Below are 15,099 nucleotides of genomic sequence, written 5' to 3'. Positions count from 1 at the left end.
AGCTACCAGCTTCCAACTACGACTTTATGTTTATAAACGTCACGAGTATTTTCTTCTCCGGTTCATAAATTAAATAAACTTTCGTACATCTGTGATATATTTGTTATCTTCGTTTTCATTATTTTTATTATTTTCATTTTTTTATTTTTGTTAATTACTTGATAGTTTTATTTATATGATGAAATACTCAACATTAAGCCGCCGGTATTTTTTTTTTTTCTATCAGTATTTGATTTTCCGGGCAACCCTTTTCTTTATTGGATTAACTGCCTAAGGCGTATACATATTTACGTTAAATTACAGAGATTTTTAAGCTCAATTACGCTGAGATTTACATTTACAGTAATAATAAAAGTAGAAGAATTAAATTTGACTAAAAAAGTTATTACTTTTAATGATAAATTCTGTACGACTCGCAATGAGAAGCACAATGTCTTAATTAATTATAAAATTTTTTTTTTTAGTGCTGCGCTTATAAAATATTTTTAACTTCCCGCTAAGAAAATCGGGAAGTTATTGTTTTCACCCCGTTTTACGAAAATCGAGTTTTTATCGAATCTCGACGTTTCGAGGTCCTAGGAAGCTTCTCTGACTATTTCTGCGATGGTGTGTGTGTGTGTGTGTATGTGTGTGTGTGTGTGTGTGTGTGTGTGTGTGTGTGTGTGTGTGTGTGTGTGTGTGTGTGTGTGTGTGTGTGTGTGTGTGTGTGTGTGTGTGTGTGTGTGGATGTATGTAAACCTCTCATAACTTTTGAACGGCTTGACTGATTTGATCGCTGTTGGTGCCATTCGAAAGGGCTTGACTAAACTTAGATTTTGAATATACTTTGGAACGATTCGGACCGGTATATTTTGAGAAATCGGAAAAAAACTACAAAAAAAATTTTTTTCGAATGTGGTTTTTTTGGAATAACTTTCAAAAGGCTTTACCGATCAATTCCAAAAATTAATCAGCTCTTAACATAAAAAAATCACGTCGATCGCCGCCAGTCCGGTCAAAATCGGTTGATTCGTTCGTGAGTTATCGTTGACGAAAGAAAACCGAAAAAAGTGTTTTTTTGGAATTACTCCGAAATTTTTCGTTCTATCAATTTAAACTTGAAAATCCTTCATGGAGCTTAAAAAACTGCGTCGAATGCCACCAACTGCATGTAAATCGGTTCATTCATTCAAAAGTTATTGCGATTTGAAAATTCAAGAAATAGTGTTTTAACAAACTTCTATCAAACTTTTGAGCTCGAAGAGCTCAAAAGCATACAAGAGCTATTTTTTTGAGCTCGGAGAGCTCAAAATAACACACAAATTGTATTTATGAGCTCGAAGAGCTCAAAAACATCATAAATGCAATTTCAAGCGTTCAGGTATAGAATTGGCGGGAAGTTGCAGGGATGGCCTTCAGGGTCAACCGTTTTCCTAATTTTTTAACTTCCCACTAAGAAAATCGGGAAGTTATTGTTTTCATCTCGTTTTACGAAAATCGAGTTTCCATCGAATCTCGACGTTTTGAGGTCCTAGGAAGCTTTCCTGACTATTTCCGCGGTGATTTCACCGTGTCTGTATGTATATGTGTGTGTGTGTATTTTTTTTTTTTTTTTATAGAGGAGGTAAAATACATTTACGTATGCCAGGGCTTGGTGTTGGTGCCAGGACTAGGTGTTGGTGCCTGGGTATGTAGGACTCAGAAGTTAATATTATTTTGCAACAATACCGACTAAACATCCTCCTCTCTCCTTTCCCCATAGATGTTACAGGGAAGACTGGATCGGGACCGCGTTAGCATTACTTCGATCCAGTCCATGTTGTGTCTCACGACACCTACTTCTTTTTACTACTGGCTTCTAATTCCTTTCTGCGATTTTTTCGTTTAAAAGGCGCTGCGCGTAGGCTGCGACAGCTGACCAGTTTTTTTCTTTTGTGATCACGCAGGTTACCAAGCTCTCAGGGGAGAGCGTTGTGCCTATTATTTCTTCGGTGCTGATTCTGTCGTCCTTCCACCGATCACACTCGAAAAACGTGTGCTCGGCGTTGTCAATTTTGTCTGGGCAGTATTTGCATGTTGGTGTGCTGTGCAAACTCATCTTGAAAAGATAGGCATTGAACTGCCCATGTCCCGTCAATAGCTGGGTCAGGAAGAAGTCCGTGTCCCCGTGCTTTCGAGAAAGCCAGACGTTGATGTTTGGGATCAGGCGCGCTGTCCATCTACCCGTCTCTCCCGATGTCCATCGGTCCTGCCACTCTTGCTGCGTTTCCACCTTTATCCTCGTTCTTGCGTCCTTCATGTTTTCGTCACTATCTTTAGCGTCATAGAGTTTAACTCTCTCGAACACTAATAGGTCGATGGACGTGGCTCCCGCAATGACCAATACAGCCGCTTCGGAAACTGTGCGGTAGGCGCAGGCAACCCTGAGAGCGCCTCGCCGCTGTACTGCTGCTATCTTTCGCCGGTAGGTCTTCTGCTTTAATATGTCTGCCCATATCTCAGCTCCATAGAGCAGTACCGAGTGGACTGCTTCTAGAAGAACTCTTCTCTTTTTTGTTCTTGGTCCCATGGTGGTCATAATTCTTGCTAGGCTAGACACCGTCTTGCTGGCTTTCTGGCATGCATTATCGAGGTGTTCGTGAAAAGATAGTTTCTCGTCTATTATTACCCTCAGATAGCGCAGGGCCCTTGTTGACGTTAGTGTTGTTCCTCCCATGTCCACAGCGAATGGTTTTGGGAACCATTTTTGACGAGTCAGAACGACCATCTCGGTTTTGTGCTTGGCGAATTTCAGGTGGTGTTTATCGAGCCAAGTCTCGACGGCATCAATGGTTTCCCGAACTAGTTGTTCGGCCTCCTCTACACTGTTTACTATTATCGTGGCTGCGACGTCATCTTCAAAGCCCGTTAGCTCTACTTGCTTTGGTAACAGAATCTTAAGAAGCTCGTCATAGTCGGCGTTCCATAAATCGGGCCCAATTATTGAGCCTTGCGGCACGCCAGCCGTTATGGCGTATTCTTGTGGTCCTTCTGTAGTTTCCGCTATTAGCTTTCTTTCTTTAAGGTAGTTGTCGATTAGTGCCAAATCCTCTGGCTTTGCGTCAAATTTTTGTTCCAGAGCGTCTAGGATATCTCTCCAATTCGCGCTGTTAAATGCGTTTTTGACATCTAGCGTGAGGAGAATGCATACTTTACGAGCTTTGAGGCTATCAGTCCATGCTTCTCTCGCTGTCCCTACGACTGTCTGGATCGCGTCGACTGTTGAACGTCCTTTCCGGAAGCCATGTTGGTTTGCGGCAAAGCCTCCAGCACGATCGATGTCGTTTCGTAGTCTTCCCTGTATAAGCTTTTCGAGCAATTTCCCAGCAATGTCCAGCATGCAAAGAGGTCTGAACGACGAGGGTGTTACAGGGCCACCTTTGCCTTTATCTAAAAGAACCAATCTCTGCCGCTTCCAGACCGCGGGAAACGTGCCAGTTGCCATGCATGCGTTTTAGGTGTTTAGAAGTATGTCTGGGTATTCCAGGGTAACAGTCTTGATCACCGATGCTGGGATGCCATCAGGGCTGGGTGCCTTTCCTTTTTTGAGTGACTTGGCCGCGTCTTGTAGTTCCTTAAATGTGAAGGGTGTTACTTCGCTGTTTTTAGTGTAGTGTTTCTTCTCCCGCGGCAGGTGTTTGGGGAAAAGCTCCGCTACAATGCTGTCCATTAAGGCTGGAGACTTCGGCGCCTCTGGTGGAGCTTTTCCAAGTCGTTTGGTGACAATTTGGTAGGCTTTACCCTAGATATCTTTATCAAGGTCGTTACAGATCTCTTGCCACAATTTCGCTTTGCTTGCTTTGATTGCCCGGTTTAGGTTCTTTTTGGCCTGCTTATACTCGCTTAAATGTAGTTCTTGATTGGGGGAGCATTTCGCAGCTCTCGTTGCTAGTCGACGTAGTCTGTGGCATTTTTTCCGGAGTTCTGCTATGTCTGTTGACCACCAGAACCCGGCCTAGGAAAACTCTGATTTTTCAGCCGTGGCATAGAGGCGTCACATGCGGCAGCAATTTCCTTCATCGTATTTAGCACTGCCTTTTCCGTCTCGCTGCAGGTATCCGGAGTCGGGTTGTTCTGAAGGATAGACCAGCTTCGTGCAAGTGAAGCTTGCAATGCCTCTGGATCAAGCCTCTTGGCATTCCACTTCTGCTTAGAAAGGTCGCGTTGTGAAACCGAAGCAGATGCCAATCCAACGTTGAATGTCACGAGCTGGAGATCACTGCCGCTGTATTCTTCGGATACAGTCCAGTCTTAAATCATGTTGGCAGTCCTTGGAGTCGTCAACGAGATGTCGAGAATGGATTCTTGGTAACCTGGTCTTCTAAAGGTCGTGGTGCTCCCGGTGTTCAGCACTATAAGGTCGAGTCTAGCCGCGACGTCAGCGACCTCGTTACCTCTGGTGTCGGAGAAAGCAGCGTCCCACTCAGCCGATTTAGCGTTGAAGTCTCCGGCTACGATGACTTCACCGTCGAATTTAGTGACCGCATTTTCTATATTTGCCAGTTTCTGTCGGAACACACTAATCCCTTCGTTAGGTGAGAGATAGACGCTCATGAAGTAGGTTGTGGGGGTTTGAATCCAGACAAAATTTACTCCACTTCCGCTGTTGTTGACGGTAACGTTCTTTGTGTTCACAATCCAAATTGCTGCCATGCCAGTTTCGTCTGCGAACCATGTTTTACCTTCGATGTTTAGATATTGCTCGCAGATAAAGCAGACGTCGATTTTATCTTTAAAGACACGCTGGCGCAGCAGGTTTTGCGCCAAGGCGCACCTATTCAGGTTGCCTTGTAGTATGCGTGTCATTTCTGCCCTCTCGTGGCTTCTACAAGTGCTGTGCGGAATGCCTTGCAAGCTCAAGTGCCAGAAATATGGCATAGACCGTCCTGGGCATTGTTGTCCTGAGCACAAAGGAAGCATTTTGGCTTCTCCGTGCAGTTTACGGCCTTGTGGTTCTCTCCGCCACATTTGTAGCAGCACTTGCTTCTGTCTGGTCCCGCACACTGACGTGTTTGGTGTCCAAAACCAAGACATTAAAACAGCGTGTTACTTTTGCAACTGGGCGTATACGACAGTTCACCCAACCGATTATTATACGGGCCTTGTCAAGGGCCTTAATCGCACTGGCCTCGTCTACTTCGCAGAAGGCTGCCCGATTGCCTCGTGGTGTGGGTTTTGTCAAATTTACCCGTTTGACCTCCAGGCTGTCAGTGAATTCACGTTTAAGTGCTTCACGGACTTCGCTCTCGGTAGAGATTTCATCCAAATCGAGGATCTCGATCGTTGTTGTTGGTGTTAGCGTCTTGACTGTGCCGATGTTTGCAGTGGCTGACCATACTGCATCGGTGAAAGCCTTGCTGTCTTCGGTCTTTCGAGCCATTTCAAGGAGAACGCCTCCGTGTTTCGTCTCTTTAATAGACTTTATGTCTACGCCCGTCTCGACAGGGCTTACCTTGGCCTTGATTTCCTTGAGGAGATCGGCGTATGTTCGCCCTTCAGCTGGTTGGACAAGCACATCTTTAGTTCTTGTCTTCTTCCTCCTCAGTTTCTTGGAGCCACCATTGTTTGGCTGGTTTTGGGCTGTAGCAGATTGAGCCGCTGGCTCCTGTTCTTTCTTTTTCTTGTTTTGCCGAGTCACTTTAGTCCAGGTATCATCCCGGGCTGTCTTTTTCTGTGCTGGCTTGTCAATTTCTGCGGAAGGACTGGGCGTGGACAGCGGCCTCTTCTTGTTGTTGCCCTCTCCTTGCTGTGATAATTTCTTAGGAGTGACCAGAGGTGGCTGTGATTTTTTGCTCAGACTCGGAGATGTTTGAGTTTGAGTCGTTGACGCCGACGTCGTTGGTGATTTGTTGGCCAGCCTATATGCCGTACTAATAGACGTAACCAATTTTCTGATCTCATGATGGAGATTCTTCTTGTCTTTTATGAAGTCGGCTAACTCTTCGATCTTGCTGCCGAGCCTCTCCATTGGTGACTGCTGGCCTGTAACGGTCGGTACAGAGTTGATTCTTCCTCGGTAGGTTTGATTAGTGACAGGAGCAAAAGGTCCTCCACTTTTTGGAGGAATGTTGCTCAGCTGTCCGTTCTCTGCCATCTGGGCTGATTTCGTACTTCCTGTAACCTTTCTAGCATTGCTAGACAGCAGAGCCATGGGGTCTACTCCGCTGTTCAAACGGTCGCTTGATAACGACGAGTTTAGGCCCGTTTGCACGCCTTCCCTCATGTCATTTTCATATCATCTTTTGCTAGGTTTTGGTCCACCCCGAGTATTCTATTTCCTCGGTACCCGACGTATCTGAAGGGTAGATATGCCGGGCATTCCCCTATCCGCCACCTGGGGAGGTGCCCGATGCGGGACCCAGCAAGCCCGACACGAGGTGTGTGTGTGTGTGTGTGTGTATGTTAGAGTGGTCCAAAAAAAAAAAGTTTTTTGCCTATCATCTTAAAAGCTTCTCTAAGGTATAAAAAAAATTCCCTTCAAAGCGCAGCTTGATATCTCAATTCTTCATGAAGCTCAATGAATTTTTATTTTCCCATTTAAATAACACGTAAAAAAATTTTATTTACGTTTTTATCCGGCAATAATACGAAAAAAAATTTTTTTGTATTTTTCGTCAATTATTCTTGTAGGAAATTTAATTCTCTACAAAAAAGTACTGAGGTAGTTTCTTCGTAATCTTAACGAGTAAAAAGTTATTGAGCTTTAAATACTTGCACAAAAAAAATTTGAACGAAGATAGTTTCAAAGCAACTTTTCGAAAACTTTTCGGTAACTGCATGTATTTATTTCAAAATTTATCAAACTAGACTGTTTCTAATATAATTAACACATGTCTTTTGGTGAAGTATTAACTGTGAATGATGAATAATTTCTCTCATTACAATTTGGATATTTTTTCCGATGAGCAGTGATTTATTAAAATTGAACTTGAATTTCATTACGGAATCTGAATCAAGAGCAAGCTAGTACTTCCGGATGTATACCGAATTTAATTTTTTTATTTAAGAAGATGTAGGACAGGTAGAACAGGTGAATATTTAAATTTTGAACATGATGCTGGGACGCTTTTTGACCGAATGAAAAATCACGAAACTTTGCAGGAGTACGTAAATAGAAGTCCTTCGTGAATTGATTCTTTTATTTTTAAATTTAATCATTGAAAAAAATGATAAATAAACAGGTAGAGTTAGTGCGGAAAACTGCCTTATCTCAGGAGTCATCACATATTTAAGTAAATAAGCTTGACTATAAAAAAAAATTGCTAATAAACATACAACCAATATAATCTTTGAGACTGATTTAATTTTTGGTTATTTCTTATTTTAGTTTATATGACTTATAAGACATAATTATTAAAATGCAGCTAGGTTGAGGTAAAAACTAATTGTCAACAAAAATTTAATTTACTATATATCTTCATGTAGGCCGCAAGAGAGTGCTAAAAGTAAATTATCTAGTTTAATTTTTAAGCAGTGGTTAGAGTATTTACAAAGTCTGGTAATCTCCTTCGGTGCATTTAACATGTGGTTCAAATAAACAAACCGATATATTGAATTGTCATTTGTTATCACTGGTCCAGACTGAATGACCGATATCAGACTGTATACTATGTTTTTAAGAAAAATATAAATTACTTAATCAAATACTTTAAAACAGAAAATGTGATACAACATGGATTCTAAAATCATATCTGATTAAATTTTCTTTTATTGCGAGTATTTAAAGCTTAATAACTTTTTACTTGTTAGGATTACGAAAAAACTACCTTAGTACTTGATTATAGAGAATTAAATTTCCTACAAGAATCATTGACCAAAAATACAAGAAAAAATTTTTTTCGTAGTTTTACCGGATGAAAACGTAAATAAAATTTTTTGATGTGTTATTTAAATGGGAAAATAAAAATTCATTGAGCTTCATGAACAATTGAGATATCAAGCTGCGCTTTGGAGAGAATTTTTTTTATACCTTAGAGAAGTTTTTGAAACAGCAGCACTTGAAAAAAAAAATAAAAATGTTTTTTTTGGACCACTCTAGTGTATGTATGTATGTAAATCTCTCATAACTTTTGAACGGATCATCCGATTCGATCGGATTTTGAGTCAGAATTTGAGTCACAGAATTTGAGTCGATCAATTTTGAGAAATCTCAGAAATAAAATTTCCAAAAATTCGTTTTTCAAACGGCTTAACCGTTCAATTCCAAAAACTAATCAGCTTTTAACCTCAAAAAACCACGTCGATAGCCACCAGCTCGGTCACAATCGGTTGATTTGTTCGTGAGATATCGTTGTCGAAAAAAATTGAAAAAAATGTTTTTTTCAGAATTTCTATAAAATTTTTAGTCTGACCAGTTTACGCTTGAAGATTTTTCAAAGAATTCAAAAAACTGCGTTGAATGCCGTAAACCGCGAGAAAATCGGTTAATTCATTCAAAAGTTATTGCGGTTTGAAAATTCAAAAAATAGTGTTCTATAAAACTTGCATTAGCCATTTGAGCTCGAAGAGCTCAAAAGCACAGAACAGCGATTTATTTGAGCTCGGAGAGCTCAAAATTACACAAAAATTATATTTTTGAGCTCGAAGAGCTTAAAAAATAAGTGAATTGTTGAGCACTTAGGTATGGAGGTAGCGGGAAGTTGTAGGGATGACCTTTAGTCAACATTTAGATGACATTTAGGGTCAACCGTTTTCCTAATTTTTTTATTCATTAATAACCATTTATTAATTCGTTACAAGTATATTTTTTTATCTATATATATATAAAAATAAATTGCTGTGCGTTAGTCTCGCTAAAACTAAAATACGGCTGGACCGATTTTCAAAATTTTTTTTTCGTTTTGTTCGCTATAGTTCAGAGATGGTTTAGAAAAATAAAAATTTTCGAAAAACTCGAAAGTTCAGCTAAAAAAATAAAAAAAAAAAAAGTTAATTGCTGTGCGTTCGTCTCACTAAAACTCAAAAAAGGCTGGACCAATTTTCAAAATTGTTTTTTTTTGTTTTGTTTGCTGTAGTTCAGAGATGATTCAGAAAAAAATTTTTTTGGAAAACCCAACAGTTTAGCTAAAAAAATCATTATCATCAATCATCATCGAATAATAAAAAAATATAAAAATAAATTGCTGTGCGTTAGTCTCGCCAAAACTCAAAAACGAGTGGACCGATTGAAAAATTTTTTTTTGTTTTGTTCGCTATAGTTAAGGGATGATTTAAAAAAAAAATTAGGAAAACGGTTGACCCTGAAGGCCATCCGTGCAACTTCCCGCTAATTCCATACCTAGGCGCTTAAAATTGCACTTATGACGTTTTTGAGCTCTTCGAGCTCAAAAATACAATTTATATGTTATTTTGAGCTCTCCGAGCTCAAGGAGACAGCTTTCCTATGCTTTTGAATTCTTTGAGCTCAAAAATCTTATCAAAGTTCAATGAAACACAATTTTTAAATTTTCAAACTGCTATAACTTTTGAATGAATTAATCGATTTTCACGCATTTGGCAGTGATAGATTCAGCTTTTTAAGCTCTATAAATAATTCAGAATATAAAAATTGATCTGATGAAACATTTCGGAGTTATTACAAAAAAACACTTTTTTCGATTCTTTTCGACAACGATATCTCACGAACGCATCAACCGATTCTGACGCTTTTCTTGGTGATCGATGAAGGTTTTTAAGGTTAAGAGCTAATGAGTTTTCGAGGTCGATCGGTTCAGCCAATTCGGAGATATTTAAAAAAAATGCAAAAAAATCTAAGTTTGGCGAAGACCTTTCGAATGACATTAACTGCGATCAAATCGGTCAAGCCGTTCAGAAGTTATGAGGTTTATACACACACACACACACACACACACACACACATACAGACGTACGGGCATCATCGTAAAAATAGTCAGGAAAGCTTCTTAGGGCTTCAAAACGTCGAGATCTGTTGTAACCTCGATTTTTTCAAAACGGGGTGAAAACAATAACTTCCCGATTTTTAAAAAATTTTCGATTTTCTTAGCGGGAAGTTAAAAATTTTTGAAAAACGCGAAAGTTCAGCTAAAAAAATCAAAAATTATTAATTTTGTGTTGGAATCGCTATTGTTACGCTTGAGCCTCAAGGTTGCAAGAGAGTACCAAAATTGTTCGATATATAGGAAGATACGTACAAGTATACTGCAGAGTTGTACTATTTACCTATTCAGTTTGTCGGACATAACCAAAAATCTCAAGAAGAAACGCAAGAAGAATGTTTGTCATTACTTTTGTTTTGTTCGTGTTTATTTTTGTAATGTTTATATCTATCTATCAATGGGGTATTCCATACCAAATCGACCACTTTTGAACCCGACCCCTTTAGATTTAGCTGAAACTTTACGATTCTTTTCGACCCTTCAAACGACATTTTTGAGAATTTTTTCAAATTTTTTTATCCAACCCGAAAAAAGTTATGAATTTTTCAAAAAAATGGCTTTTTTTATTTTCAAATAGCCATAACTTTTTTAGGCATTGACCTTTGGGTACCTTTTTCTTTTAACTTAATAAATTTTTGTTTTTGAATGAACTTTTGGAAAAAAAATGCAAAAAAAATTAAATATGATCAATTCTATAAAAAATAATCGGTTTTTTTTAAGCACAATCGTTATTTTTTCGAAGTTGGTGACTTTTTGTTTTTAATTTTTTTTCTCAAAAAAAAACTTCAATCAATTTGACAACTATTTCCACTCATCCCGGGCAGGGCCGATTTTTTTTTATATTTTTTTTAATTGAAAAAAAAAAAAAAATTTTTTATTTTAGAAAATTTGACAATTTTTTTTTCAATTAAATAAAAAAAAAATTAGGAAAACGGTTGACCCTGAAGGCCATCCTTGCAACTTCCCGCTAATTCCATATCTGGACGCTTAAAATCGCAATTATGCCGTTTTTGAGCTCTCTGAGCTCAAAAATACAATTTATGTGTTGTTTTGAGCTCTCCGAGCTCAAAAAGATAGGTTTTATATGCTTTTGAGCTCTTCTAGCTCAAAAAAGCCATTTTTTTTTTAAATTCATAACCTTTTTTGGGTTGAACAAATAAATTTTAAAAAATTCTCAAAAATGTTTTTCAAAAGGTAGAAAAGAATGATAGTTTCAGTTAAATCTAAAGGGGTCGAGTTCAAATGTGGTCGCTTTGGCATGGAATACTCCATGTATAAAAATGAATAGCTGTGCGTTAGTCTCGCTAAAACTCAAAAACGACTGGACCGATTTTGATAATTTTTTTTTTATTTTGTACATCATCAGGTATAGTTAGAGGATGGTTTAGAATAAAAAAATAAAAAGTTGAAAAAAAAATCATAAATATTAAGAAATAAAAAATATCAAGTAACATCAATTGTTTCCTGCTTCACAGCAGTATTTCATTTGTCACCTATATAAGTCTATCTATATATATAGATAAAAATGAATAGCTGTGCGTTAATCTCGCTATAGTTCAGGGATGTTTTCGAAAGAAAAAAATTTTTGAAAAATCCGAAAGTTTAGCTAAGGAAATCAACAGATCTAAAATTGTTAAACGTTTATCTTCTGTATGTATGGACAAAAAAAAATTTTATAAATTCAGTGTTCATTTTTTAGGATCTTGATTTTCAGGCGATAATGAGAAGCGAGTTTCATTTAATAACTTGACAAAATTCTAACCGCGCTTCATGCAGCCAGTATTTATTCTTTATCGAACTAGATTAGAGTTTAGATTGATAATCACTGTTCGGAAGGTGTTTTAAAATATATTGTAGGTGATACGAAGTTCACCGGGTCAGCTAGTATTAAATAAAAATAAGATAAAATAACAGAATTTTTCATAATTTATGATTCAAATTTCGCGCATTTGCTACAGCGCCATCTATGTTCATATTATCTAATTAAAAATGATTCAAAATCAAATTATTTATTCTTTAATCATTTTATTTAATAAGTGGAAAAAAAAATAAACTCGATAACTCTACGATCAATGTAGAACTTTTTTTGCTTCTTCTTTAAAACTATTGTTATTGTTATAGGGGAGGGTGGGGTCTGATGGCCCCCTGGGGTATAACGGCCCCCCTTCAAAATTTGGTCAAAAAATATCTTTTTTTTCTCACCAAATTATCATAAATTTTGAAAAAACGTAACAATATTAATATTTTCAAATAAAGTCTCAAATGTAAATTATTTACAATTATTAAGATATTTATTATTTATATTATTAAATCCTAAGAAAATTATTAATTGTTTCATTAGTTATGATAAATTTTCATAAAACGTAACAAAATTAAAATGCTTAATTAAACAAAACATTAAATGTAAATTATTTACAATTAATAAATTATATATTTTATATCATTAAATCCTAAGAAAATTATTAATTGTTAGATTGTTTATAATAAATTTTAATATAACGTAACAAAATTAAAATCTTTTAACAAAACATCAAATGTAAATTATTTACAATTATTAAATTATTAATTATTATTAATGATGAATTTTCAAAAACGTAACAATATTAATATTTTAAAATAAAGTCTCAAATGTAAATTATTTACAATTAATTAATTATTTTTCACAATAGTGACAAATATATTCTTCAGAATGATCTTCATTGATACCCGCACACGAATCGTGGGACCATTTCTCGCAACTTTTGCACAATCCTTGATTCAATGGATTTTGAATAAAGTCCATTGCAGTAAAGGCAATGACAATCATTTTTTCCATTTTTTGAGCCTTTATTTAAAAAATTTTTTTTTTTTGAATATTTTTTGTTTTTGAGTTACTTTCTTCTTAGCTTCACTGCTACTTTTTCTTTCATCAAGTTCTTTTACGTTTCAGCGGCAATTTCAAATTTAAATTTAGCAGGAGTATGATGATTTTCATGGCAATTGAATAACCATATTATAATTATAATTATTTTTTAGAAAATAAAAAAGGTTAGGGGCGGAAAGAAACGAGGTGCATCAGGTATAGCAGTTATTTTTCGAATGATAATGAAATCTAGAGAATAATAAAAATAAGGAAATACTTTTATATTTTTTAAAGTATTTTTAATGGTGGAAAAAAAAATTTGTTTTATCATTTTTTGGTGGGGGCCGTTATGCCCCAGAAAAAAAATTTTTTTTTTACCATTTTTTGGTGGGGGCCGTTATGCCCCAGAAAAAAAAATTTTTTTTTCAAGAATTTTTCCAAAATTTTGGTAAATTCGTTCATCATAGAGCCAAGGTAAACTAATAAGATATATCTCAGAGTATAATCTGGGATGATATCCAGTGTCATCTTGTTCTTTCTGTGTACAGGGTTTAGTATCTTAAATGGCTATCTAACTTGGTCCTATATTATAAAATAGATGAAAGTCTTGAAGTTAGTCAAAGGTCGAAACTCGCAAAAAACGGGCCACGATTCATTATTGGTTAAAATTTAGGCGCGCGCGTAGCCCGCTATTCAAATTTCTAGTGTTGTTTAATTATAATTAATGAAAAACTTAACTGGTATTTCGTTTGATTAAACATAAAATATATACGGTAACTTTGTTCCTAACGCGCATGCGCATCATAATATCAGTTGAAGCTGAATTGAAAAAGGAAAATGCCGTAGAATATTTTAATTACAAATTACTTCAGTAATTGACAATAATAAATTTTCTTCTTTTCCCCTCTATCAACTAAAAGTTTATAAAGCATTATAAGTTTTTCAATTTTGGATTTTCTCAAAATTTTTAAAAATAATCAACAGACAAATAAAGTTTTTTTCTTAAAAAAAAATCGGATCTCTGTTTCAATTGTTAATAAAAAAAAAAGTCTCGAAGAAACGAACCGGTGTCGCGAGTAATTCAAACTCTAGAAGTAGAAACCGGAAATAGCAGTTCCAGCAATGGAAACAGAAGGTCTGGAGCAAAGTATAGCATCCAGCATCTAGGCGAAAACAGAAAGTATAAACTATAAAGTATAAAGTACCCGGAAAGGTAGTGGAGGAGCTAAAGCGAATGATAAAAATCCAATAGCTGTGTTTGCCGTCCGGAAAGGGCAATCACGTTCGTCATGGTGTACCATCCCTACTCCCTTCTGTGCCCTGGACGAGGACGAGGATGAGAATATTGGATGCTGGATGTTGGATGCTATTGCTCACGCAGCCCTGGATTGTCCTGACAGCGTGTTGGGTAGGCCGCTCTCAGCCTCCCTGCTCCGCCCCCTTGCCTGTGTATGTGTGTGTTCTATACATTCTATCTGGTATCCAGCATCCAGCATCCAGCATCCAGAATCCAACATCCAACATCCAACATCCACCCTCCGTCGGACTAACAGCAGAGCAAATAAATCCGCTACTTTAACATGCAGGTCACCGTCCTTCGTTTGTTTTATTTGTTAAATATTTAATTTCCAAGTGAACCAATTACTGGTACCGTCCAGCTCTTCCTCCAACTCGTTTTTATTTTTATTTTTTTAAATGAAAAATAATCATAATAATAATTATAAATTATAATGATAATGACATCAACATTGATCATGATATTCATGATGTTGATATTTGTATTAATGATGATATTAATAGTGATATTCATGCTCACATTGATAATAATAAAAGTAATATATTCATATTCATATTGATAATGAATAATGATGATGATATTGATATTTATATTAATGTTGATATTAATACAGACAACGATCATGATATTTATGATATAGATATTTGATGTTTATATTCACATTAACATAATTAATGATATTGATATTATGATAGATGATGATAATGATATTGACATCATTTCTGATTGAAATACCGAATTTTGAATTCTTTTTGATACTTCTGAATACCTTCAATACCTTTGAATATCTTCTCTTCTGAAGAAGAAATATTGTCGCTCGTTTAAAAATTTTTTTTTTAAATTAGATAGTGTTGACATTGATAGTGATATTCATTAGGGTGGCGCAAAAAAACCGACTATTTTTTTTTTTCAGTCTTGAGTGAAAAAATGTTAGTTTTTGATGTTTCAAGAGCTTTCTCCAAAGAACAGCTTAAAAAAAAAATTTTTAAGAGGTCGCTCCAAATTTTTTTAAATTTCAAAAATTGAATTTTTTTTCTTAATTTTTT

At 36.2% G+C, this 15,099-nt stretch overlaps 1 protein-coding gene across 2 annotated transcripts in view; it reads left to right on the top strand.

Moving 5' to 3' along the window:
• The window catches only part of LOC123271872 (paired mesoderm homeobox protein 2A-like), a 54,000-nt gene that overhangs the window by 37,421 nt on the left and 1,480 nt on the right, over positions 1-15,099 (top strand). The gene's annotated exons all lie outside the window — the stretch shown is intronic.

The sequence above is a fragment of the Cotesia glomerata genome, linkage group LG9 (genome assembly GCF_020080835.1).
Source record: "Cotesia glomerata isolate CgM1 linkage group LG9, MPM_Cglom_v2.3, whole genome shotgun sequence".
NCBI classification, from domain to species: Eukaryota; Metazoa; Arthropoda; class Insecta; order Hymenoptera; family Braconidae; genus Cotesia; species Cotesia glomerata.
Note: the sequence above shows the minus strand (reverse complement) of the source record. Positions and strands in the feature narration are given on the sequence as shown.